The sequence below is a fragment of the Pleurodeles waltl genome, chromosome 1_2, assembly GCF_031143425.1.
Source record: "Pleurodeles waltl isolate 20211129_DDA chromosome 1_2, aPleWal1.hap1.20221129, whole genome shotgun sequence".
Classification (NCBI taxonomy): domain Eukaryota; kingdom Metazoa; phylum Chordata; class Amphibia; order Caudata; family Salamandridae; genus Pleurodeles; species Pleurodeles waltl.
Window position 1 is genome coordinate 520,357,450 of NC_090437.1, and position 25,908 is coordinate 520,383,357.

Sequence of the window (25,908 nt, forward strand, 5' to 3'; positions counted from 1 at the left end):
CCTCCCAATATTAAGTCAGCTTTAGCAATATTTACCGGCAGTTCTCGGACAATGAACAGGTAAATAGGTTATACATTTGTTTTTAGTAATTACTTCTTTACTGGAAAATCACCAACATTGAAAAATAATATTATCAATACTATGCAAAACAAAGCAAGAAGTATGTTCAATATAAGTGATCCCTAATCTAAGCTGTAGATCTGAGAGGCATCAGCATAGTGCTCTGCAGAGACTCTGGGAAGTGAGAGTTCTGAGCTTACAATAGGAGCATGCACTTTTATGAAACTTTATATCTGTAGATGAAACAAACTGTTGCAGTCCACAGTAGGCTCATTCAATCAGAGCAAGGTGTCATTATGGGAACAGGTCAGCTTCCATCGTCTAAGCAAACTTAAATCAAAGAGCTTCTAAACTTAACCTACAAATGTGCTACAAATTGTAATATGACTGTCAAATCAGACCCAGTTCTGAGAGCCTTTTACTACAAGACAAAAACAGTTAATTGCTAGGACACTACGGGGGTCATTCTGACCCTGGCGGCCGGTGACCGCCAGGGTCACCGACCACGGGAGCACCGCCAACAGGCTGACGGTGCTCCCGATGGCATTCTGACTGCGGCGGTTCAGCCGCGGACAGAAAGGGTAAACCGGCGGTCTCCCGCCGGTTTACCGCTGCCCCAGTGAATCCTCCATGGCGGCGGAGCGCGCTCCGCCGCCATGAGGATTCAGACACCCCCTACCGCCATCCTGTTCATGGCGGGAAACCCGCCATGAACAGGATGGCGGTAGGGGGTGCCGCGGGGCCCCTGGGGGCCCCTGCAGTGCCCATGCCAATGGCATGGGCACTGCAGGGGCCCCCGTAAGAGGGCCCCAAAAAGTATTTCAGTGTCTGCTTTGCAGACACTGAAATACGCGACGGGTGCAACTGCACCTGTCGCACCCCTGCAAGTACGCCGGCTCAATTCTGAGCCGGCGTCCTCGTTGCAGGGGCATTTCCTCTGGGCAGGCGGGTGCTCTTTTGGAGAGCGCCCGCCGGCCCAGAGGAAATGTTTGAATGGCCGCCGCGGTCTTTTGACCGCGGTGCGGTCATTTGGCGGCGGTACCTTGGCGGACGGCCTCCGCCGTCCGCCAAGGTTAAAATCACCCCCTACATTACTAGGTAAAACCATTCCTCTTCCTATACGCTTATATTGACAAATCCTATTCATGAAGAAACATTCTATGGAAACTAAACTAAACCTTTCAATACATTATCATATTTTATGAAAACTATGGTGATCATTACAACCCTGGCGGACGTTGTTAAAGCGGCGGTAAGACTGCCAACAGGCCGGCGGTAAAAAAATTGGAATTATGACCGTGGCGGAAACCGCCAACAAAGACAGCCACTTTAACACTCCGACCGCCACGGCGGTACGAACAAAGAGCGCGGCGGTCACCGCCAACAGACAGGCGGGAGACAAAGTACCGCCCACAGTATCACAACCTACCAATCCGCCACCTTTTCCAGGGCGGATTCACCGCGGATAAAAACACGGCGGAAACAGCCATTTCAAAGGGAAAACGCTCACCTCTACACACTCCACGAAGAAGGAGGGCACCATGGAGCCGGAACTCCATATTCTACCTGCGATAGTCTTCCTGCTCATCTACGAGGAGCATCAACGCCGGCGGCGAAGACAACGGTGAGTACTGCACTTACGACACAGGGGAGGGGGAGGCAAAAGACAGGGACACACACATGCAACACCCCCACCCCGACCCTCACCCACTACAACACACACACCAATTCATATCCAAACATTACAGTAACAACCCCCAACCCCCCCGGAAGAATGCAAAGACCAAAGTACATGAGTGGAACCATTGTAATATATCAAAATTCAGTAACCAAATATCTACACATATATATATATATATACACATTCAACAAAATATACACCACGATTAGTATTGCAGGTAATGCACAAGTCATAGTCCGTGGACCACTGGGCCCAAAATGCATGGGCGAGGCCCACAACAGATACCTGATCAAAACGAAGAGAACACTGCTGGGGCATCAGATAGAAATACAACAGGCACCTCAGGGGGAAGGGAGGGCACCTCAGCCGGATGAGTGCACCGCGCCAGATCCACGAGGGGGCTCCATGCCCATTGATGTATCCTGGGGAGTGCAAAGCCACAGTCTCTCAAGTCTCTACAGTGGGTGGGTTGCCCACTGTACCATCCTGGGGAGTGCAAAGCCACAGTCTCTCAAGTCTCTACAGTGGGTGGGTTGCCCACTGTACCATCCTGGGGAGAGCAAAGCCACAGTCTCTCAAGTCTCTACAGTGGGTGGGTTGCCCACTTTTCAATCCTGGGTAGTGCAAAGCCACAGTCTCTCAAGTCTCTACAGTGGGTGGTTTGCCCACTGTTCAATCCTGGGGAGTGCAAAGCCACAGTCTCTCAAGTCTCTACAGTGGGTGGTTTGCCCACTGTACCATCCTGGTGAGTGCAAAGCCACAGTCTCTCAAGTCTCACAAGTGGGTGGTTTGCCCACTGTTTCATCCTGGGGAGTGCAAAGCCACAGTCTCTCAAGTCTCTACAGTGGGTGGGTTGCCCATTGTTCCATCCTGGGGAGTGCAAAGCCACAGTCTCTCAAGTCTCTGCAGTGGGTGGTTTGCCCACTGTTCAATCCTGGGCAGTGCAAAGCCACAGTCTCTCAAGTCTCTACAGTGGGTGGGTTGCCCACTGTTCAATCCTGGGGTATGCAAAGCCACAGTCTCTCAAGTGGATGCATGTCTCCACTGGTTCTGGAGGGGGACTGGTGCCTAGAGTGCTTCATCCTGTGCAGGACAGACGGAGTGGATGCAGGTCTCCTCTGGTTCTGGAGGGGGACTGGTGCCCAGAGTGCTTCATCCTGTGCAGGACAGACGGAGTGGATGCAGGTCTCCACTGGTTCTGGAGGGGGACTGGTGCCCAGAGTGCTTCATCCTGTGCAGGACAGACGGAGTGGATGCAGGTCTCCACTGGTTCTGGAGGGGGACTGGTGCCCAGAGTGCTTCATCCTGTGCAGGACAGACGGAGTGGATGCAGGTCTCCACTGGTTCTGGAGGGGGACTGGTGCCCAGAGTGCATCACTCACCCGTGCCGTGTCCCAGTAGCGTCACTGCCCCTGCCGCTCATGGGCTAGCGGTGCTTAAGTTGGCGGTGCTTGCCCTGTTCAGCGATGCTTGCCATGGCGGTCTGTGCCCTGTTCAGCTGTGCTTGAGTTTGCAGTTTCTGACCTGTTCAGCGGTGCTTGCCCTGTTCAGCGGTGCTTGCCATGGTGGTCCTTCATTGCCCAGCTGGGCTGAGGCTGGCGGTCCTTCATTGCGCAGCTGGGCTGTGGCTGCCGGGGCCCTCCTGGGCAGCTGGGCTGTGGCTGCTGTTGGTCTCCTGGCCAGTGATGATTGTGCTGCCCTCCTGGGCACTGACTCTGGTGGTGGCCTCCTGGCCAGTGACGATTGCGCTGCCCTCCTGGGCACTGACTCTGGCGGTGGCCTCCTGGCCAGTGACGATTGGGCTGGCGGTGGCCTCCTGGGCAGCGGGGATGATGGCGGTCTTCTCTGCTGTGCTGCTCCTCCCAGACTTTGGCGATTTCTTCTGCCCCTTCCCCACCTTGGGAGGAGTCACAGCTGAGTGGACACTCCCCCCGGGACCCTTGTGAGCGGCATTGCTGGCTGGAGTCTTCCCCCTCTCCCGCCGGGCACTGTCCAACTTCTGGTGCTTCACAGGGTGGGGACTGGCTGTGCTGTGGCTCTGTGTCACACTGGCTGCCCTGGTGGCCGGTGCACTCCACATACCACTGGTCCCAGAGATTTTTTGGCTGAGGTGCTAGTACGAGACCTATGAATTGGAGGGGGGGGTGGGAAAGAGGTCAAGCTTGGTCAGGAACAGTTTCTTAGGTACAATGGGACGGGTAGCTGGAGGGGGTCTGGGAGTGGAGGAAGAGGAGGTGGTTGTAGGAGGTGTAACTTTTGTGGCTTTGGGTGCAGGTGCATGCGCTGGAGGCTTTCGTGAGGTGGATGTATGTTGGGTGGGTGTGTGCCTGCATTTGTGTTTGGGAGGGGGCGTCACAGACACACTGGGAGAGGACACAGGGGACGTGTAAATGGTAGTGGGGGTGGTGACTGCATGTGAGCGGGGTGTGGTGGTGGGTGTGCTGGTGCGGGACCTAGTGGCTGCAGAGGTAGTGCATGCAGGTGTGAGTGTAGACGAGACTGGGAGGGAGAAGGGAGACGATGAGGAGGGGGACACAGTGGAGGCAGTGGATGTTGGTGTGTCTGTATGTGTGTGATGCTTGCATGAGTGCCTGTGGGATGTGTGATGCTTATGTTTGCCTGAGCTTCCCTTGTGTGTTGACGTGTGTGCAGGCTGGTCTGATGGTGTGCTTGGGATAGGCAGAGGTACAGGGGATTGGGTCTGGGTGGAGGAAGTTGGAGGGGGGAGGCTAGACACAGGGACAATGGCTGCCATCAGTGCTGAGGCCAGAGTTTGCAGGGTTCGATGAAGGGCAGCCTGACCAGAATGAATGCCCTCCAGGAATGCATTTGTGTGTTGCAATTCCCTTTCTACACCCTGGATGGCATTCAAAATGGTAGACTGCCCAACAGTGAGGGACCTGAGGAGGTCAATGACCTCCTCACTGAGGGCAGCAGAGGTGACAGGGGCAGGGGCTGAGGTGCCTGGGGCGAAGGTGATGCCTACCCTTCTGGGTGAGCGGGCATGGGGTGAAGGATGAGGGGCTGCTGGGAGGGCGGTGCTGGTAGGGGGGGTGGCCGCTGTACCTGTAGAAGTGGGGGGCACAGATTTTGCCGCCACCACAAGGGAGCTCCCATAGGAGGACGAGTCCGTGTCGCTCGTAGCAGATCCTGTGACCGCAGTGAAGCTCCCCTCGCCCTCCGTACCACTGGTGTATTCCGAGTCTGTGTTGTGGCCCTCCATGGCCATGTGGGATGCAGCTCCCTCGTGCTCCGGTGCCACTCTACCTCCGCCTGATGATGCTGATGCACACAAGAACAGGGAGACCACAAAAAGGGGGGGGACAGAAGAAAGACAGGTTGAGTGCATGGCTTACCTCTACCGTTGGGGGACAATACAGACACAGCAGCCCCCTGCACTACGCCGTGCTCCTGGCCTCTACAGATGCAATTCCTGGGATCTGGCCTACATGGCTATGATGGACATCTGCACACATGGATGCCACAGGGGCATGTATGCCTGTACTTGGCACTCTACTGCGGTGGGGTGGAGTGCCACATGGCCTGCATTACGGAGGGGCCTAGCCTACGGAACTGGCCCTGGCCTAGGGGAACCCACAGCCCTCCTCCCCCACCCAGACACCTTCACTGCGCGCAAAGTCCGCTGAATGATGTTGTACTCACCCCCTTGTGTCTGCTGTGATGCCCTCAAGCGCCCATCCAACTCAGGGTAGGCCACCGCCAGGATCTGAAACATCAGGGGGGTCATGGTGCGACGGGCACCCCTCCCACGTTGCGAGGCCATCCCCAGCTGAGCCTCCGCCGACTTCTTGCTCCAGCGGCGAATGTCCTCCCATCTTTTACGGCAGTGGGTGCTCCATCTGTGGTGGACCCCAAGGGGTCCGGACGTCCTTGCCGATGGCACGCCAAATATCCTTCTTCTGGTGGGCGCTGACCTAAATGAAATGTACAGGGGAAGAAGAGAAGTCATTAGCAACTGCACCGTCGAAGTGAGTGGCCCACATCCCTACCCTTGCCATGTGGCACATGCATTCACAGTCCTTCATGCACGCAGAACTGTGGCCCCTTCCTTCTTGCAACCAGCCCTCTCCACTCAGGCATAGCCCATACAAAGTGCTCCCTGTGTATCTACCTGTTGGTCTGGAGGACCATAGAGTAGCGTGTACTGGGGGAGGACCCCGTCCACGAGCTTCTCCAACTCCTCTGCAGAGAAAGCAGGGGCCCTTTCCCCAGATGCACGAGCCATTGTCTCTTCCAGACCGAGGTCACAGCAGCACTTGCAGTGTAGGTCCTCTCTTGTCGAAGATCAGGTATCGAGTGATTGAACAGATAGAAAATGGCGGTCACGTACGCGGCAGTGACTTCCGCGGCAGGGCGTAACATCACCGCCGGCGCACTTCGTCATTGGCTCCTGGGACCCATAGGGTCCAATGTTGACCAATGCAGCATTGCGCACCAGTCTCTGACCGCCTACCGCAACGGTGTACAACGCCAGCGCAGTTACCTCACATCCCTTTGTCCCAGTTAAGAGGTCAGGCAGCCACCATTTCAGGGGCCCACATGGCTTCATTTTCAACTGCGTCACACATACCTAGGCCTAGACACAACACACATACAGGCAACGTTTTGAATTATGATTCGTGTTCTGTGTAGACTGTGGGTACATACCTCTGAGTTGTTTGACTCTGTGGTCGCTGTTGTCCTTCCTAGGGACTGTCCGCTGGGACATGTGAGGAGATGGCGGAATCCTCCGCTGTACCGACCGCTGGTGAACCTGTTGACAATGGAGGAGCGACATTTAATCATCACCTACAGGTTTGACCGTGCCACAATCCAGGAACTGTTTGCCCAGTTGGAGCCTGACCTGATGTCAGCAATCCACCATCCCACAGGAATCCCCCCTCAAGTGCAGTTGCTATCAGTGCTCCATTTCCTTGCAAGTGGGTCATTTCAAACAATAGTGGCCATGGCATCAGGGATTTCCCAGCCTATGTGTTCCAACGTGTTGTCCAGAGTGTTGTCTGCCCTGCTGAAACACATGCGGAGCTACATCGTTTTCCCTGAGGTGGAGGATTTGCCTACAGTTAAAGGTGACTTCTATGCCCCTGGACATATCCCCAACATCATAGGTGCCATTGATGGGACCCATGTAGCTCTGGTCCCCCCCCACAGGAGTGAACAGGTGTACAGGAAGCGGAAGAGTTATCATTCCATGAATGTACAGATGGTATGTTTGGCAGACCAGTACATCTCCCAGGTAAATGCTATGTTCCCTGGCTCAGTGCATGACGCCTACATCCTGCGGAATAGCAGCATCCCTTATGTGATGGGTCAACTCCAGAGGCACTGGGTGTGGCTATTAGGGGACTCTGGTTACCCCAACCTGTCATGGCTGCTGACCCCAGTGAGGAATCCCAGGACCAGGGCAGAGGAACGCTACAATGAGGCCCATGGAAGGACTAGGAGGGTGATCGAACGCACCTTCGGCCTCCTGAAGGCCAGGTTCAGGTGCCTCCATGTGACAGGTGGTTCCCTATTCTACTCACCAAGGAAGGTGTGCCAGATCATCGTGGCCTGCTGTATGCTTCACAATTTGGCTTTGCGACGACAGGTGCCTTTTCTGCAGGAGGATGGTCCAGATGACGGTGTTGTGGCAGCTGTGGAGCCTGTGGACAGTGATGAGGAGGAAGCAGAGGGAGAAGACATTGACAACAGGGACTCAGTTATCCAGCAATATTTCCAGTGACACACAGGTGAGAATACATTCCTGCCCACTACAAGTACTTTCACACTTCTACCTCTATCCTGTCTGTCGATTTCAACCAGTATATGGTAACTGAGTTATACATTTCCCTTACGGTTTCACAGGTGTGGTTTCCAACGTGTGTCATCTGCTTAGATTCCTAATGGACTTGAGATGTGTGACATAGTTATGTTGACATTACATTTGAGAACGCATTTTGTCACTGTCATTGCTAATACACATTTTGAAAATCACAGACTGACTCCAGGTTGTTTTGTGCTTCAAGGGTGTTTATTGCAGTGCTAAATATTGGAGGGGGGTTGTAAAATGGTGAGGGGTGATGGTGGAGGCATGTCCATGGCAGAGTCCAGTCTATTAGTCTCACAGGTGCATTGCCCATATGGGCATTGGAAGTGGAGCTGGGGCAGTTCCAATATGGACAGGGTTACAAAGTGGGACAGTAGGATGACAATCAGGGTGGTCTTATTTCTTGGCAGGGGTCTTGGCATCGTGCTCTGTCTTGTTCCTGGTTCTCAGGGACCGATTGCGGGGTGGTTCTCCATCTGCAGGGGGGTGGTGCTGGTGTGGTGGTCCTGTGGCGGTGCCTCCTGTCCACTAGCGCCGGTGGAGGTGGTGGGCAGTTCATCGTCCAGGCTTGTGTCAGGGGCCCCTTGGAGTGCCACAGTGTCCCTCTTGGTGTTCAGTATCTCCTTCAGCACCCCTACGATGGTACCCAGGGCGGAGCTGATGGTTCTGAGTTCCTCCCTGAACCCCAAATACTGTTCCTCCTTCATGCGCTGGGTCTCCTGAAACTTGGCCAGGACTGTTGCCATCGTCTCCTGGGAGTGATGGTATGCTCCCATGATGGAGGAGAGGGCCTCGTGGAGAGCTGGTTCCCTAGGCCTGTCCGCCCCCTGTCGCACAGCAGCCCTCCCAGTTCCCCTGTGTTCCTGTGCCTCCGTACCCTGGACCGTGTGCCCACTGCCACTGCCCCCAGGTCCCTGTTGTTGTTGGGGTGGTGGGTTATCCTGGGTTCCCTGTAGTGGTGGACACACAGCTGATTGACGTGTCCTGGGGACGGAGGTATGGGCCCGCTGGGTGGGTGCTGTGCTGGTGTTACCAGAGGGTGGAAGGTCTGCGGTGGGCTGTGCCTGTGTGAGGGGAACCGATTGTCCCGAGGCCCACGATGGTCCGGGCTGGTCATCTAGATCCAGGTGGACAGAGCTGCTGTCATCACTGTGGGCCTCTTCTGTGGGTGGGGTGGAGATGTCTGGACCCTCCTATCTGGTGACGTTGGGTAGTGGTCCTGCCGGCATGATTATTGCATCAGTGTGTTTCATGGTGTGCAATGGGTGGGTGACCGTGTACCCCAGTGCTAGCATTCCTGTGTGTGGGCTTGCGTGATGATGGTTGAGGGGGGTGTTATGGGTATGTGCAGTGGGCATGCTTTAGTGATGGGTGTCCATGCTTTGGTTTTGCATGCAGGGCTTGGTGTTGGTATGTGTGGTTTGTGATATTGGTACATTTGTGAGGAGTTGGAGTGATAGGGGTGGGGGCGAGGGTGGGGGTCTGTGATAGCATGCAGGTAGGGTGAGGGATATGATAGTTAGGATTTGACTTACCAGAGTCCATTCCTCCACTGACTCCTGCGAGGCCCTCAGGATGCAGAATCGCCAAGACCTGCTCCTCCCATGTTGTTAGTTGTGGGGGAGGAGGTGGGGGACCGCCACCAGTCCGCTGTACCGCAATGTTGTGTCTTGAGACCACGGAACGCACCTTCCCCCGTAGGTCGTTCCACCTCTTCCTGATGTCGTCCCGATTTCTTGGGTGCTGTCCCACTGCGTTGTCGACTATTCTTCGCCATAGCTCCATCTTCCTAGCTATGGAGGTGTGCTGCACCTGTGATCCAAATAGCTGTGGCTCTACCCATACGATTTCCTCCACCATGACCCTGAGCTCCTCCTCCTAGAACCTGGGGTGTCTTTGCCATGCCATGGGGTGGTGTAGGTGATGTGTGGGGTGGTGTATGTGGTGATAAGTGTGGTGATATGTTGTGGTGTGGTGTTGTGTGCGTGGAAGTTGTGTGAGTGATGGTGTTGAGTGTCTGTGGCTGCTAGTTTGTGGATGGTGGTGTCTCTCTCTGTGCTTCGTTCTCAATTGTGGTTGTAGGGGTTTGTGGGTGATGTGGGTGTGTGTTTTATCTAGTATTGAGTGTGTGGGAGTGGAGTGTGTATGTGTCTCATGTGTGTCTTTCGAATTGTCCAATGTGGTGGTGTTTTGGAGATGAGTGTGTATTTTGAGCGCAGCGGTGTGTACCGCCAATGGAATACCGCGGTTGAAAGACCACCGCGTGGATTCGTGGGTGGTGATAACATGGGCGTATTTCTTTTGGCGTGACGGTGGAGGTTTTTTTTTTGCCAGTTTATCAGTCACCTTTGGTGTGGCGGAGTTGTGTGGGTGTCTGAATTTTGTCGGATTTCGGGATGTGGGTCATAATAGCTGTGGCGGATTTCCACGGCCACGGCGGTGTGTTGGCGGTCTTCTGCACGGCGGTAAGTGGCTTTTACCGCCAATGTTGTAATGACCCCCTATGTCTTTGAAAAAGTTGAAATGTAAAACTTCATCTATTCAGTCCAGTGTCTCAACACATTTGGTTTATTGAAAGTTTAACACATACAATCCTGACTGAGGTCAGGGTAAAAGAAAGAAAGAAAAATGCATGTGTCTGGGTGGTTTTAGTGAAATACACGTGGCTATTGCAGACAACTGTGCATATTGCGTTTAAAATACTGCTTTTCATCTAAGTCCTTCATTTTTAATTTCTACGTTAATTGCATTATTATTTTTGTTAAAACACTCACACATTTAACTTCAGATTTTTTTCACATTCAAGAAATAAGTTCAGAGGAGGGACCGGTCGCAATTTTAATTTTGGGAAATTCTGCATTAATGCCTGGGAGGTTGCTAGTAGACATTATAGTGCCTATGAAGCCATCCCAGAGGGGGGTGCCCTGAGAATCGTGAATGACAAAAAATGTTGCAGAAGATAGGGCAGACATGTTAGACTGCCATTATCTTTCTGAGTGGCCCAGGAAATCAAATTATAATTCCTGCACTAAGAATTACCAATAGCAGAAAACCGAAGCGTAGGAACAAGTAGTGCCTTGAACATTTGGGATATGCTGTGGAAGTCTGTTTTACAGTAGCCACACCTTATTAACCATTTGTTTTCCAGCCAAACATTTTTTCAAATGTTCAGCTCGTGAATTGCCTGATGAATATTAGCAAAGTCAATAGGTCTCGGCAATCTGAGAGGTATTGGTATTGTCAGTGCCTTTTAGCCATTTTAAATAGCAGCAGAAAGTCATGCAAAAAACACTATAACCCAGCCTCTGACAAGTTAACAAATCACTCAAAGCTGACTGAGGCAGTCTCATATGGAAGGAAGAATAGAGAAACTTGATGCAGAGGCTAGTTACATAGCACAGCCTGAAGCCATGGAGAGAAGCACCTGCCTGTGTTCAGCTTACAAGCACAGATGGAAGTCATAAAAGCCCGAGCTGATGCTAATATTTGTGCAGCATTCATCTGCAGTGTGATTTACAGCCCGGGTGGTGCCACGTAAGAGTGGGCCTCTAAAACCGTTCTGCGCTCAGCACTGTAAACAATACTGCAAAGTAGAGAATTGAAGGCAGTTGGCATCAGAGATTGGATGGGGTCAGGGAATTTTGTGTGTGACAGTAATTGGCAGAAGATATGACACTGATCTGCAACAGTGTTCTTGGTGTACATGTATACTGATGCCAGTCTGACAGAAGGTGCTCTGTGCAGGAGCACTCCTCAGATGTATCTCCTCATAAAAGATCAAGCGAGGGCAAGCAACAAAGAGAACCTTTTATCGGTGTCTGGGGAATGCCCGGCCATAGCTAAAGAAGAAAATGTGTTACAAAATGGAACTGATATGGTGCAAGGGTGGGTGAGAAGAGTAATAAATAAAGCTGATCTGAAAAGGAAAAGAAGCAACAGAGTTGGGGGAGCGAGTGAAAACAAGGAGTGCTCAAAGACAAAGCATAAAGTAGCTCCTAAAATGGGAGAAGAGGATGGACACAACTACTTGGTCCATGCTTTGGGGGAGTGTCAAACACTGGAAGAGGTATGACATATTCAAGCTACAAACAAACACGAATGAAGCATACAAGAGCGACAATGGAGCGGACAAATAGTAAGCCCATGGGTGGACTGAAGCCCACTGAATTATAAACAACATGTCTCTTCGAGACAAGGCATGCGCTGTGTAGCCGAGACCTAATAACAACAAATCAAATAGTGAGTACAATATCAGACAGAAATGTAGGATACTGGGATGCACATCTGATCCCAGGCCAAATATATTTGTTTTTTTAATAAGAGTAACTAGTAAGAAGAATATAACTTTAGCAGTAACCTTTTGGCCTAAATTAGCTAAATCCTGTACATTATGGGGGTCATTACTACATTGGCGGTATAAGGTGCTTACCGCCGTGCAGAAGACTGCCAATACACTGCCGCGGCCGCGGTAGACCGCCACAGCTATTATGACACACATCATGGAATCCGCCGAAATTCAGACACACACACAATACCGCCACACCAAAGGTCAGCGATAAACATGCGGAAGCAAATCCTCCGCCTATACGCCAACAGAAACACGCCCATGCTATTACGACCCACGAATCCACGCGTTGGTCTTTCAACCGCGGTATTCCATTGGCGGTACACACTGCCGTGCTCAAAATACACACACATCTCCAAAACACAGCCACATTGGACAATTCAAAATACACACACCTGATACACATACACACACCACTCCCACACACCCAACACAATATAAAACACACACCCACATCAACCACAAACCCCTATGACCACAATTCACGAACGAAGGCCAGAGAGATAGCACAGAACAGACAACCCCATCACACAGAGGCACACAACACCATCACCCATGCAACATCCAAGCACAAAACACCACATACCACTACACTCACCACACTCATCAACACATACACCACCCCACACATCACACACACCACCCCATGTCACGCCAAAGACACCCCCGCTTCTCCGAGGAGGAGCTCAGGGTCATGGTGGAGGAAATCATCCGGGTAGAGTTACAGCTATTTGGCTCACAGGTACAGCACACATCAATAGCCAGGAAGATGGAGCTATGGCAAAGAATAGTCGACAGGGTCAACGCTGTGGGACAGCACCCAAGAAATAGGGAGGACATCAGGAAGAGGTGGAACGACCTACGGGGGAAGGTGCGTTCAATGGTATCCAGGCACCACATCGCGGTACAGCGGACTGGCGGCGGACCACCACCTCCTCCCCCTCAACTAACAACATTGGAGGAGCAAGTCTTGTCCATCTTGCATCCTGAGGGCCTCGGAGGAGTCATTGGAGGAACAGACACTGGTAAGTCAAATCTTAACTATCATAACCCCCACCCTACCTGCATGCTATCACCCCCCCTCACCCCCTCCCCTATCACTCAAACTCCTCACTAATGTACTCATAACACAAACCACACATCCCAACACCAAGCCCTGCATGACACAACTAAGCATGGACACCCATCACCAAAGCATGCCCACTGCACAGATCCAGAACACCCCCCAACCATCAGCACACAAGTCCCCCCACAGAAATGCCTGCACTGGGGTTCACGCAGACCCAACCATTGCACACCATGAAACACACACATGCAATAATCATGTACTTATAACCCCCCAGGAACCCGAAGGAACGTCACCTCACCAGAGGGTCCAGACAACACCACTCCACCCCCAGAAGAGGCCCACAGTGACGACAGCAGCTCTGCCCCACTGGATCTTGATGACCAGCCCGGACCATTGTGGGCCTCGGGACAGTCAGTTCCCCTTGCCCAGCCACAGCCCAACACCGAGCTTCCACCCTCTGGTAACACCAGCACAGCACCCACCCAGCGGGCCCAAACCTCCCTACCCAGGACAGGTCAATCAGCGGTGTGTCCACCACTACAGGGCACCCAGGCTAACCCACCACCCCAACAACAACAGGGACCTGGGGGCAGTGGTAGTAGGCACACGGTCCAGGGGACGGAGGCCCAGGAACATAGGGGAACTGGGAGGGCTGCTGTGCGACAGAGGGAGGACAGGCCAAGGGAACCCACTCTCAACGAGGCCCTCTCCTCCATCATGGGAGCATACCACCACTCCCAGGAGACGATGGCCACGGTCCTAGACAAGTTGCAGGAGACCCTGCGTCTGCAGGAGGAACAATATTTGGGGTTTAGGGAGGAGCTCCGGACCATCGGCTCCGCCCTGGGCACCATCGTAGGGGTGCTGACGGACATTCAAAAGACCTTGAGGGACACCGTGGCACTCCAAGGGGCCCCTGACACTAGCCAGGACGACGAACTGCCCACCACGTCCGCCGGCGCTAGTGGACAGGAGGCACCGCCACAGGACCACCACACCAGCACCCCACCCCCTGCAGATGGAGAACCACCCCACAAGCGGTCCCTGAGATCCAGGAACAGGACAGAGCAAGATGGCAATACCCCCGCCAGGAAATAACACCACCCTGATTGTCCTCCCACTGTCCCACTTTGTTACCCTGCCCAAATCGGAACTGCCCCAGCTCCACTTCCAATGCCCAGATGTGCAATGTACCTGTGAGACTAATAGACTGAACTCTGCCATGGACATTCCTCCACCATCACCCATCACCATTTTACAACCCCCCTTAATTTTTTTGCACTTAAATAAACACCCTTGAAACACCCAAAAAAAATGAGTGAGTCTATGATTTGTAAATCTGTATTATCAATTACAGTTTCATAATGGGTTACCCATTGGAAGGCTAACATACCTATGTCACACATCACAAGCCCTTCAAGGATGCAAACAGTTAACACGTAGGTTACCACATTTGTGAAACTGAAATGGAAGGGGACAACTCAGTTAACAAATAGTGAGTGAAATGGAGGTACAGGATAGAGGTAGATGTGTGAAAGTCAATGTAATGGTAAAAAAGAAAAAGGTTTCACCTGTGTGTCACTGGAAATATTGCTGTATGACTGACTCCCTGTTGTCGTTTTCGTCTTCCTGAGCTTCATCCTCATCACTGTCCACAGGCTCCACAGGCTCCACAGCTGCTACAACACCGTCATCTGGATCATCCTCCTGCAGAAAAGGCACCTGGCGTCACAATGCCAAGTTATGGAGCATGGAGCAGGCGATGATGATGTCGCACACCTTCTTTGGTGAGTAGAATAGGGATCCACCTCTCATATGGAGGCACCTGAACCTGGCCTTAAGAAGGCCGAAGGTGCGCTCGATAACCCTCCTAGTCCGCCCATGGGCCTCATTGTAGCGTTCCTCTGCACTGGTCCTGGGATTCCTCACTGGGGTCAATAGCCAGGAAAGGTTGGGGTAACCAGAGTCCCCCAATAGCCATACACGGTGCCTCTGGAGTTGACCCAGCATATCAGGGATGCTGCTATTGCGCAGGATGTAGGCGTCATGCACTGAGCCAGGGAACATAGCATTTACCTGCGAGATGTACTGATCTGCCAAACAGACCATCTGGACATTCATCGAATGATAACTCTTCCTGTTCCTGTACACCTGTTCACTCCTGTGGGGGGGGACCGGAGCTACATGGGTCCCATCAATGGCACCTATGACGTTGGGGATATGTCCAAGGGCATAGAAGTCACCTTTCACTGTAGCCAAATCCTCCACCTCAGGGAAAATGATGTATTTCCTTAAGTGTTTCAGCATGGCAGACAACACTCTGGACAAGACGTTGGAAAACATAGGCTGGGACATCCCTGATGCCATGGCCACTGTTGTCTGAAATGACCTACTTGCAAGGAAATGGAGCACTGACAGCACCTGCACGTCAGGGGGGATTCCAGTCGGATGGCAGATTGGTGACATCAGCTCTGGCTCCAACTGGGTACACAGTTCCTGGATTGTGGCACGGTCAAACCTGTAGGTCACGATTAAATGTTGCTCCTCCATTGTCAACAGGTCCACCAGCGGTCGGTACACCGGCGGATTCTGCCATCTTCTCATATGTCCCAGCTGACGGTGCCTACGAAGGACAACAGCAAAGAAACAGTAACTATTCCTCCAGGTATGTACCCACAGTCACACACAAGACTACACCAGACAATAAACCCTTCCTGTATGTGTGTTGAGTGTAGGCCTCAGTATGTGTGACGCAGTTGAAAATGAATCCATGTGGGCACCTGAAATGGCGGCTGCCTGACCTCTAAAGTGGGACAATGGGATTGTGGGGTAACAGCGCTGGCGTTGCACACCGTCGCAGTAGGCAGTCGTAGAGCTCGGTGCAATGCTGCATTGGTTAACATTGGACCCTATGGGTCCCAGGAGCCAATGAACAGGTGCGCTGGCGGTGATGATGCGCCCCGCCGCGGACGTCACAGCCGCGGACGTCACCACCATTTTCTATCTCTTCAATCACTAGATACCTGACCTTCGACAGGAGAGGACCTACACTGCTAGTGCTGCTGTGACCTCGGTCTGGAAGCGACGATGGTTGCTGCGTCTGGGGAAAGGGCCCCTGCCTTCACTGCACAGGAGTTGGAGAAACTTGTGGATGGGGTCCTCCCCCAGTAAACGCTACTCTCCGGTCCTCCAGACCAACAGGTTAGTACACAGGGAGCACGTTGTAGGGGCTAGACCTGGGTGGACAGGGCTGGGTGGAAGAGGAAAGGGGGCAGAAGTCATACTACAGTAAAGCATGGGAATAAATGGCCCACATGGTCAGAGTATGGAGGGGGCCACACACATTGATGGTGCAATTGGTAATGACTGTTCCTCTTCCCTTGTGCATGTCATGTAGGTCAGCGCCCACCAGAAGAGGGACATTTGGCATGCCATCGCCAAGGAGGTCCGGACCCTGGGGGCCCACCAGAGATGGGGCACCCACTGCCGGAAGATATGGGAGGACATTCGCAGCTGCAGCAAGAAGACGGCGGAGGCTCAGCTGGGGATGGCCTCCCAACTTGGGAGGGGTGCCCGTCATACCATGACCCCCCTGATGTTCCGGACCCTGGCGGTGGCCTACCCGGAGTTTGATGGGCGCTTAAGGACATCACAGCAGACACAAGGGGGTGAGTACAACCTCATTCTGCTGACTTTGCGTGCAGTCTGGGTGGGGGAGGAGGGCTGTGGGTGTCCCTAGGCCAGGGCAAGTTAGTTAGGCAAGGCCCCTCCGTAATGTAGGCCATGTGGTACTCTACCCCACCTCAGAAAATTAGCAAGTTGAGGTATAGTTGCCCCTGTGGCACCCATGTGCTCAGATTTCCAACATTGCCATGTAGGCCATATCCATGAAATCGCATGTGCAGAGGGCAGGAGCGCGGCGTTGTGCATGGGGCTGCTGCGTCTGTCTTGTCCGCCAACGGTAGCGGTATGCCATGCACTAATACTCTCTTTCTTCTGTCTCCCCCCCTTTTCCTGCTCTCCCTGTCCTTTTGTACATCAGCATCAACAGGCGGAGGTACAGTGGCACCGGAGCACGAGGGAGCTGCATCCCACATGGCCATGAAGGGCCACACCACAGACTCTGAATACACCAGTGGGACGGAGGGCGAGGGGAGCTTCACGTCGGCCACCGGATCACCAACCAGCGACACAGACTTGTCCGCCGATGTGAGCTCCCCTGTGGTGGCGGCACCATCTGTGCGCCCCACTTCTACAGATACAGCCACCACCCCCCCAACCAGCACCGCCCTCCCAGCAGCCCGTCAGCGTTCGCCCCGTGCCCGCTCACCCAGGAGGGTGGGCATCACCTTCGCCCCAGGCACCACAGGCCTTGCCCCAGTCACCCCTGCTGCCCTCAGTGAGGAGGCCATTGACCTCTTCAGGTCACTCACTGTTGGGCAGTCTACCATTGTGAATGCCATCCAGGGTGTAGAAAGGGCGTTGCAACACGGTAATGCATTCCTGGAGGGCATTCATTCTGGTCAGGCTGCCCTTCAGCGAACCCTGAAAACTCTGGCCTCAGCAGTGATGGCAGCAATTGTCCCTGTGTCCAGCCCCCCCTCCTCCAACTTCCTCCACCCAGACCCAATCCCCTGTATCCCAGCCCATCCCAAGCACACCTACAGACCAGCATGCAGACAAGTCAGCACACACAAGTAGCTCAAGCAATCATAGGCACCACACACACCACAGGCACTCACACAAGCATCACACCCATACAGACACAGCAACATCCACTGTCTCCACTGTGTCCCCCTCCTCCTCTTCTCCCTCCTCCCTCCCAGTCTCGTCTACACACACACCTGCATGCACCACATCTACAGGCACTAGGACTCGCACCAGGACACCCAGCACCACACGCCGCTCACCTGCACTCACCACCTCCACTGCCATTTACACATCCCCTGTGTCCTCTCCCAGTGTGTCTGTGACGCCCCTTCCCAAAGTACCCAAATGCCGGCAATCACTCACCCAACATCCATCCACCTCACGACAGCCTCCAGTACCTGCACCTGCACCCAAAACAGCTAAAGTGACACCTCCTACAACAACCTCCTCTTCCTCTACTCCCAGACCCCCTCCAGCTACCCATCCCAGTGTTCGTCAGAAACTGTCCCTCTGTCAAATTGACCTTTTTGCCCCCCCCTCCAATTCATCAGTCCCGTCGTAGCGCCTCAGCCAAAAATCCTCCAGTACCAGTGGTGCCTGTTCAAGGTTTTTGGAGTGCACCGTCCACCAGGGCAGGCAGTAGGACCCGGAGCCAAGGCACTGGCAGCCCACCCCCTGTAAAGGCTCCGAAATTGGAGAGTGGACGACAGGACCGTGTCAAGATTCCTGGTGGGACAACAAGTGAAATGGGCTCGAAGGCGATTGGTGAGTCAGCTGTAACTCCAAAAAAGGTGGGGAAGGTCCAGAGGAAGTCTGCCCAGCCTGTTGTGAGTGTCACGGCGGAGAAGTGCGCCATCATTTCCGGCGGTCCATACACAACCGCCAGCACTGTCGTCACTGGTCCAGAGAGCACCGCCAGAGTCACAGCCCAGGAGGGCTCAAGTATCGTCACTGGTCCAGAGAGCACCACTAGAGTCACAGCCCAGGAAGGCTCAAGTATCGTCACTGGTCCAGAGAGCACCGCCAGAGTCACAGCCCAGGAGGGCTCAAATATCGTCACTGGTCCTTAGAGCACCGCCAGAGTCACAGCCCAGGAGGGCACAAGTATCGTCACTGGTCCAGAGAGCACCGCCAGAGTCACAGCCCAGGAGGGCTCAAGTATCGTCACTGGTCCAGAGAGCACCGCCAGAGTCACAGCCCAGGAGGGCTCAAGTATCGTCACTGGTCCAGAGACCACCGCCGGAGTCACAGCCCAAGCGGGGCCAGGATGCCACAGCCCCGCTGGGCAATGATGGAACGTCATGCCACACACCAATGTCCAGTGTGGAAATCGTCATGCCACACACCAATGTCCAGTATGGAGATCGTCATGCCACACACCAATGTCCAATGTGGAAATCGTCATGCCACACACCAATGTCCGTACCAGAACCGCTGTGTCAAAGCACCGCTAAAGAGGGCAAAGACCGCCATGTCAAAGCACCGCTGAAGAGGGCAAAGACCGCCATGTCATAGCACCGCTGAACAGGGCAAAGACCGCCATGTCATAGCACCGCTGAACAGGGCAAAGACCGCCATGTCATAGCACCGCTGAAGAGGGCAAAGACCGCCATGTCATAGCACCACTGAACAGGGCAAAGAATGCCATGTCAAAGCACCTCTGGACAGGGCAAAGACCGCCATGTCATAGCACCGCTGAAGAGGGCAAAGATCGCCATGTCATAGCACCGCTGAACAGGGCAAAGTCTGCCATGTCATAGCACTGCTGAAGAGGGCAAAGACCGCCATGTCATAGCACCGCTGAACAGGGCAAAGACCGCCATGTCAAAGCACCGCTGAACAGGGCAAAGACCGCCATGTCATAGCACCGCTGAAGAGGGCAAAGACCGCCATGTCATAGCACCGCTGAAGAGGGCAAAGACCGCCATGTCAAAGCACCACTGAAGAGGGCAAAGACCGCCATGTCATAGCACCGCTGAACAGGGCAAAGACCGCCATGTCAAAGCACCGCTGAACAGGGCAAAGACCGCCATGTCATAGCAATGCTGAACAGGGCAAAGACCGCCATGTCATAGCACCGCTGAGGTGGGGAAAGACCGCCATGTCATAGCATTGCTGAACAGGGCAAAGACCGCCATGTCAAAGCACCGCTGAACAGGGCAATGCACCTGGTAGGAATGAATGGCCCACCACATCAGGCATCCTTATCCCATGTGCAGCTGGGACAGTGACAGGACACTACCTTTCACGGGGAGACTCATCCAGTCTGGGCACCAGTCACCCCCCAGTACCAGTATGGACCTGCATCAACTTGAGAGACTGTGGCTTTGCACTCCCCAGGATTTGACAGTGGGCAACCCACCCACTGTAGAGACTTGAGAAACTGTGGCTTTGCACTACTCAGGATTGAAAAGTGGCCTACCCACCCACTGTAGAGACTTGAGAGACCATGGCTTTACACTCCCCAGGATACATCAATGGGCATGGAGCCCCGTCGTGGATCTGGCTTTGCATTCATGTGGCTGAGGTGCCCCCCCTTCCCTTCCCCCTGAGGTGCCTGTAGTGTTTCTATCTGATGCCCTGGCAGTGTTCTCTCCAATTTTGGTCAGGTATCTATTGTGGGCCTCGCCCATGCATTTTTGGACTGTTTGTGCACGGACATTGTTGTGTACATATCTGCACTACTTCTCGGATTGTATATATGTAAATAAGAGTGATTTTATAATACATATATTTGTATATTTTTGTATAACATGTATATTGGCACATTACAAAGTTTGACCGAAATTCGCATTGTCTTTGCATTCTTCCGGGGGAATTGTGAGTTGTTACTGTGATTTTTGTGACTGCATTGGTGTGTATGTTGTAATATGCGAGGGTGGGGGTGTTTGGTGGGTGTCCCCCTAACTTTTGCCCCCCCTTCCCCCGTGTCGTAGGTGCTGTACTCACCGGTATCTTCTGCGCCTACGTCGCTGTTGGTCGTGGAGGAGCAGAAAGACAAGGGCAGGTAGTATTTGGAGTTCTGGGTCCATGGAGTCATCGTTCCTCGTGGGATGTGTAGAAGGTGAGCGTTTTCCCATAGCAATAGCTGTGTCCGCCATGTTTTTATCCACGGTGAATCCGCCCCGGAAAAGGGGGCGGATTGGCCTGTTGTGATACTGTGGACGGTACATTGCCTTCCGCCTGTCTGTTGGCGGTGACCGTCACGCTGCTTGTCTGTACCGCCGTGGCAGGCGAAGTGTTAAAGTGGCTGTCTTTGTTGGCGGTTTCCGCCAGGGTCATAATTCCCTTTTTTTGTCCGTCTGACTGTTTGCGGTATTACCGCATCTTTAACACCGTCCGCCAGGGTTGTAATGACCACCTATATGTTGAAAGCAGTTTCTGATTAACCAAATACAAAATAATGCTCACATTATATTTTATAGAGCATGAGATAGGTTCTGTGGAACATGATACAATGAAAATATGCACTATAAACATGCATTGTGTGTCACGGTCTGCACGTCTCTTACCACCGTTGGCTGAAAAACTTGAAGGAACACCCAGTCTTTTACTGGCTCTGGACTGGCCAAGAAACAATGAAAAAGGGAAAAATAGAATATAATCTTGCAGAACGAAACAGGAACACGGAAAACATGGAAAACAGGAGTGAGGATCACCACCAAAGTGGAAGTGTTTGCAATGCAAGTAAGAAAGGACCTACAGTGCTTATATACCAGAAAACAGGAAGTGACACAACAGGAAGAAAGTACAACACCATCTTGGATTGGGAAAGACCATATAGAAATGAATAGGAAAAAAGACCAAGTAGAAAAGGAAAAGGAAAAGGAAAAATGCATGCTGGGAAGAAGACCAAGGAAGAACACTATATGGACACCAAGAAAAAGAAGAAACGAAGACAGAAGAAAAAGAAAAAAGGAGGAAAGAAGAGGAAAAACCCAAGGATGTGAGTAGGGGAAAAATCAGGGAGGCTGTCAGGGGCTGTGGCACAAGGCAGAGCACGAAATGCGCCTCCTGGGCCACACCACAGAAAAATGAAGACATAAAAATGGGCCGTGGCGGTGCCGGCGCTCCGAAACGCGAACCACTGGCCCGACCGCGGTCCGATGAAGAGACGCTGCGGTAGTGCGTGGCCTCACATTATGTATTAGAGTGCCAAATATATCCTTCACTCCTACGCTCAATTTCTATACAGAAAATAGTAGAGATTGGTGAAGCACATGAGTAGGCATTGGGGTGCTTTGAAGCCATCCCAGATGGGAGCTCTGAGAATTGTGAATGGCAAAAAATGTTGCAGAAGATAGATGAGGTGATACACATGAGATGAACATGGCATAAGGTGGATTTGCCTACAGACCACACCTGAACAAACCTCCATAAAAATGTCCCAGAGGGCTGACAGAAAAAAACATACTGAAACAGCCAAATAATCCAAATTTGTAGAGTAACCAAATATTTATATTCTTCTTTCTAGCAACATTGAAAATAACCTTCAGAACTTACTTTTTCATCTGCCAGGTTCAAAATGTTCACAGTCATATTTTAATATGCCATTTTTACTTAGGCAGCAGTCGCGTTGTTTCAAGTAAGCTGTGGCATTTATTTTTTGCAGAAAACCTGCTGTGTACTTTAATATTATAAACTACAATAATGTGTGTTTTGTGCCATTAAACTGGCAAATAGATAGCTTTGGAATGGTCTAAATGTATTTATTGAGTACTTTATACAGCAAAGACCCAGCTTAAAGAATCACTGGGGTACTTTACAGGGAATATTTTAGTGCAAAAAGTACATCTCACATTTTTCAGTGTTATGATATGCAGGATCCAGACCGAATACATGACCTATGTGAGATATGTAGGAAAGTGTAATTTGGACAAGAGTAGACAACACACTGTACAATTTTTATTTTTCAGAGTTCCATCATATATATTTAGTATTTGAGAACCAGGGTCATCCTTAAAAAGTCACTCTATGATTGAGCAGGTGCCAATGCTGTACACATGAGATGTGTGTGATAACAGCAGCTGTGCTGGAGTGAACGTTACATTTATTTTCAAAGATACATTCAGGCTCCATGTATGCAAATACATGTACACGCAGTTATTCTGCATGAACAGGAATAATGCCACTGTACCTTTCAGCCCTTGAAGGGAAAGTAACTGTTCACATAAACTCCTCCCTCTCTGATCTGACTCTTAGTGCATGGTAGAATGACCCTGCCATCATCACCCACCTCCAGGCACCTGGTGGGGCCATCAGAAACAACTTCTGGCATTTGGAGCACACAGTAGACACAAACACAGTACAAGACTTGGCTAGCAAGCCACTACACTCTGAACATGCAGGTTAAAAAGATGAGTACTGCATTTTACCTTAAAGTTTCATAAATAAACACAAGCCAAAGACAGATGATCCACAGAACGTTCCTCCCCCTACCTAATTCTGCAATCCTCTTCATACTGGTAACATTCACTGACTGCATTTGGTTTGCCTGTGGCCTCATACAGTACTGCATTGGGCTTGGCTAAATTTGTGTATGGAAAACAATCACACACAAGCCATGATCAGGAAAGAATAATCCATAAAGCTGTTGTTCTTCACTCTAGGAACTGGTGTGGGCCTTCAAAATGCAGCAGGAACACACACTATGCTGCACAAAATGGATCATAAGAAGAAGCCTTAAAGCCAGGTCACAAGTTGTTTCTCACTGCTCAGTCATGAAAAAAGAAAGAAGAAAGAGTCATAGATGCAAAGAAATAAATAAAGTGCAAACATTGGACTCAGATGGGAGGAGACGAAAAGAGCAGCCGACAACTGTAAGAAGCAATGATGGACAGAGGAGCAAAGCAGCAATGATGGACGGGGTGGGGGACAGAACAGGTGCCCTCGGAAAACAGCATCTGACATTTGATCTCAGACTTTGAATGTGCAGGAAATGTGACAAGATGAGAACAAGATTTAAAGGCCTGTTTACAGAAATGGCGCTCGGAGTGAGTGAAAACACGAGTGCTTGTGTGAAGTGCTCAAATTCAAATAAAAAAGCAGTTCCTAAAACAGTTGCTACAATGAGGGCAGTGGATGGATATTAGTAATTAGTCCGTGCTCTCAGGGGGGATTCAATATAGGAAGAGCCATTACACATGTATGCCATAGACACATGGGGAGAAATACTAGGAGAGCGATGATGAAGCTCACAAAGTATATACAACATGTCTCTACAAGACAACACATGCTCTGTCTAGCTGAGGCCTAAAAACATTAGGATTCCCATATTTACTAATTCAGCATGTCATTTCAATTATTGGTGGAATTATGATTACCAAGTGATCTCTGATAGCCCATCTAGAATTCAGGAAAGAGGAGTGGAATCTGAGGAAACTAGAATAGGAATGTAGGATGCTGTCAAGGAAAAATGACAAAGGCATACCCATTGCATAATAAAACAATCAGAGAAATTATTAATGAAAAAGTGTGTCCTATGAATAGAGACTGATTCCAGAGAAATACGACATAGAAAAAGCAAGGATAACTGAAGAAATGCACAATCATTTGAAACTTAACTAAATTAACATAAGACATAAAGGTGCTTCTACTGCTATGTACAGACAACACAAAAAATAACTGTTTAATCACATGCAAAGTAAACATTTCAATATAGTTTTGTAAGACTGCAGGGGAGACCTTGGTATGCTTAAGGGACACCATTATAAATTCTCGGCAGAACTTGAAAGCATAAGTAAACTTGACCTTGAAGTGGCTTGATTTAAAAAAACAAAGTGGTGCCACATATGAATGAATGTTTAATTTATTGACATCATAGCACATTTTTGTAACTGTTTTGAAGCACTGCAGCAAAACTAAATAGATGGAACCAATAGAGATGGCATTGACTGCTGTCATGTATTTCAGTAGGTGCTTACAAGAGAACAAAAACTGAATTCCCACTACTTAGCCTAGGGATCATTGTTAAAGCTAAGATTTAAAAAAAGGTCCAAAGCCACAATGGTTTACTCAAAAATAGTAAGAAGCCCTTTTATCCGAGACTTATGGACGTTTGAGATAGCTTGAGGCTCAACCGTAAACGGAAATACACTGTCTATACTCCAAAACCCAAAACATTAACTGAGATTGTCAAGACCCACATGGAGGCACTGGTCATAGGTTGTAAGGAAATCATATTGCAGCTTAGCTTTTCTGACAGAGGTAGATGTGAATCCTAAAATTCAAACCATAGCCAATGACAACATTTATTTTGAAGATGCGTGGAGCTGAGTTCATTCACTCAGGGACTATGAGGCTAGAAAAAAACAGGGGAGAAGCCTGGTTGGTTGAATAACTAATCTGTGGTTCTGTAGACTACTGACTGTATTGCATGGGGTGAAGTAAAGTGTTCTATAGCTGTAGTGACAACGGAATGGTAGGAAGTTGGAGGGTAGAAGAAAGAAGCAGTCTGCCTTGGATTAGTGGTCAAATATAACCTTATCATTATGAGTCTTTGTATAAATGCCATAATTTTGACTAGACCCCAGTCTATCTGGAGATAGGAAACACACTCCAGCACTGTAGGGATTTCCTACTTCAAATGAAGATGAACAATAGTTGAGTGATATGGTTTAAACTTCTGCCCTTGACATCTTAAAAAATACACAGTAAAGGATTGTGCTGCTGTGTGCACCATTAAAATGCATTGATTAATTCATATGCTGGCCACTTAATGCAGGTAAAAGGACAGTCTTGTATTTTAAGCTTTTGTAAGACACTTATGGGTCAACCTTGGTAGCCAGATGTCCCACCACTATTAACAGATCCAGAGGCACATTGAGGAAAAGCTTTGCATAGATAATCCATGTCCACTGTAATCTTAGAATTCTCAAGTCACTGCAGAATCAGTGACAGAGCTCTTAATATTCAGGAGGTACAGTTGCACTGTAGTCATTGTGTGTGAGTTAGTGAAAGCAGCCACATTTTGTTTGTCTTTGATTAGTTAATGGGTGGGATATTTGTGCTGAATTTCCATGCTTGAAATAGGCCCATGACTCTCATGCTATGCCATCACCCACAAGAGGAGCATTACCTATCAGAGAAGAAAATTCAGATATGGAACTGTTTTTCTCATGGAATCTGCTTCAGCTTGAGGTACATAAACACCCATAAGAGACAGTTAATAAAGACAAGTGTCCAAGTCAAACTATAACTTAGAACACCCTCTTTGTACTATTTGACGGAGTTTTACTACTGAGGATTTGTCTGCACTGGCAGAGCAGAAATCT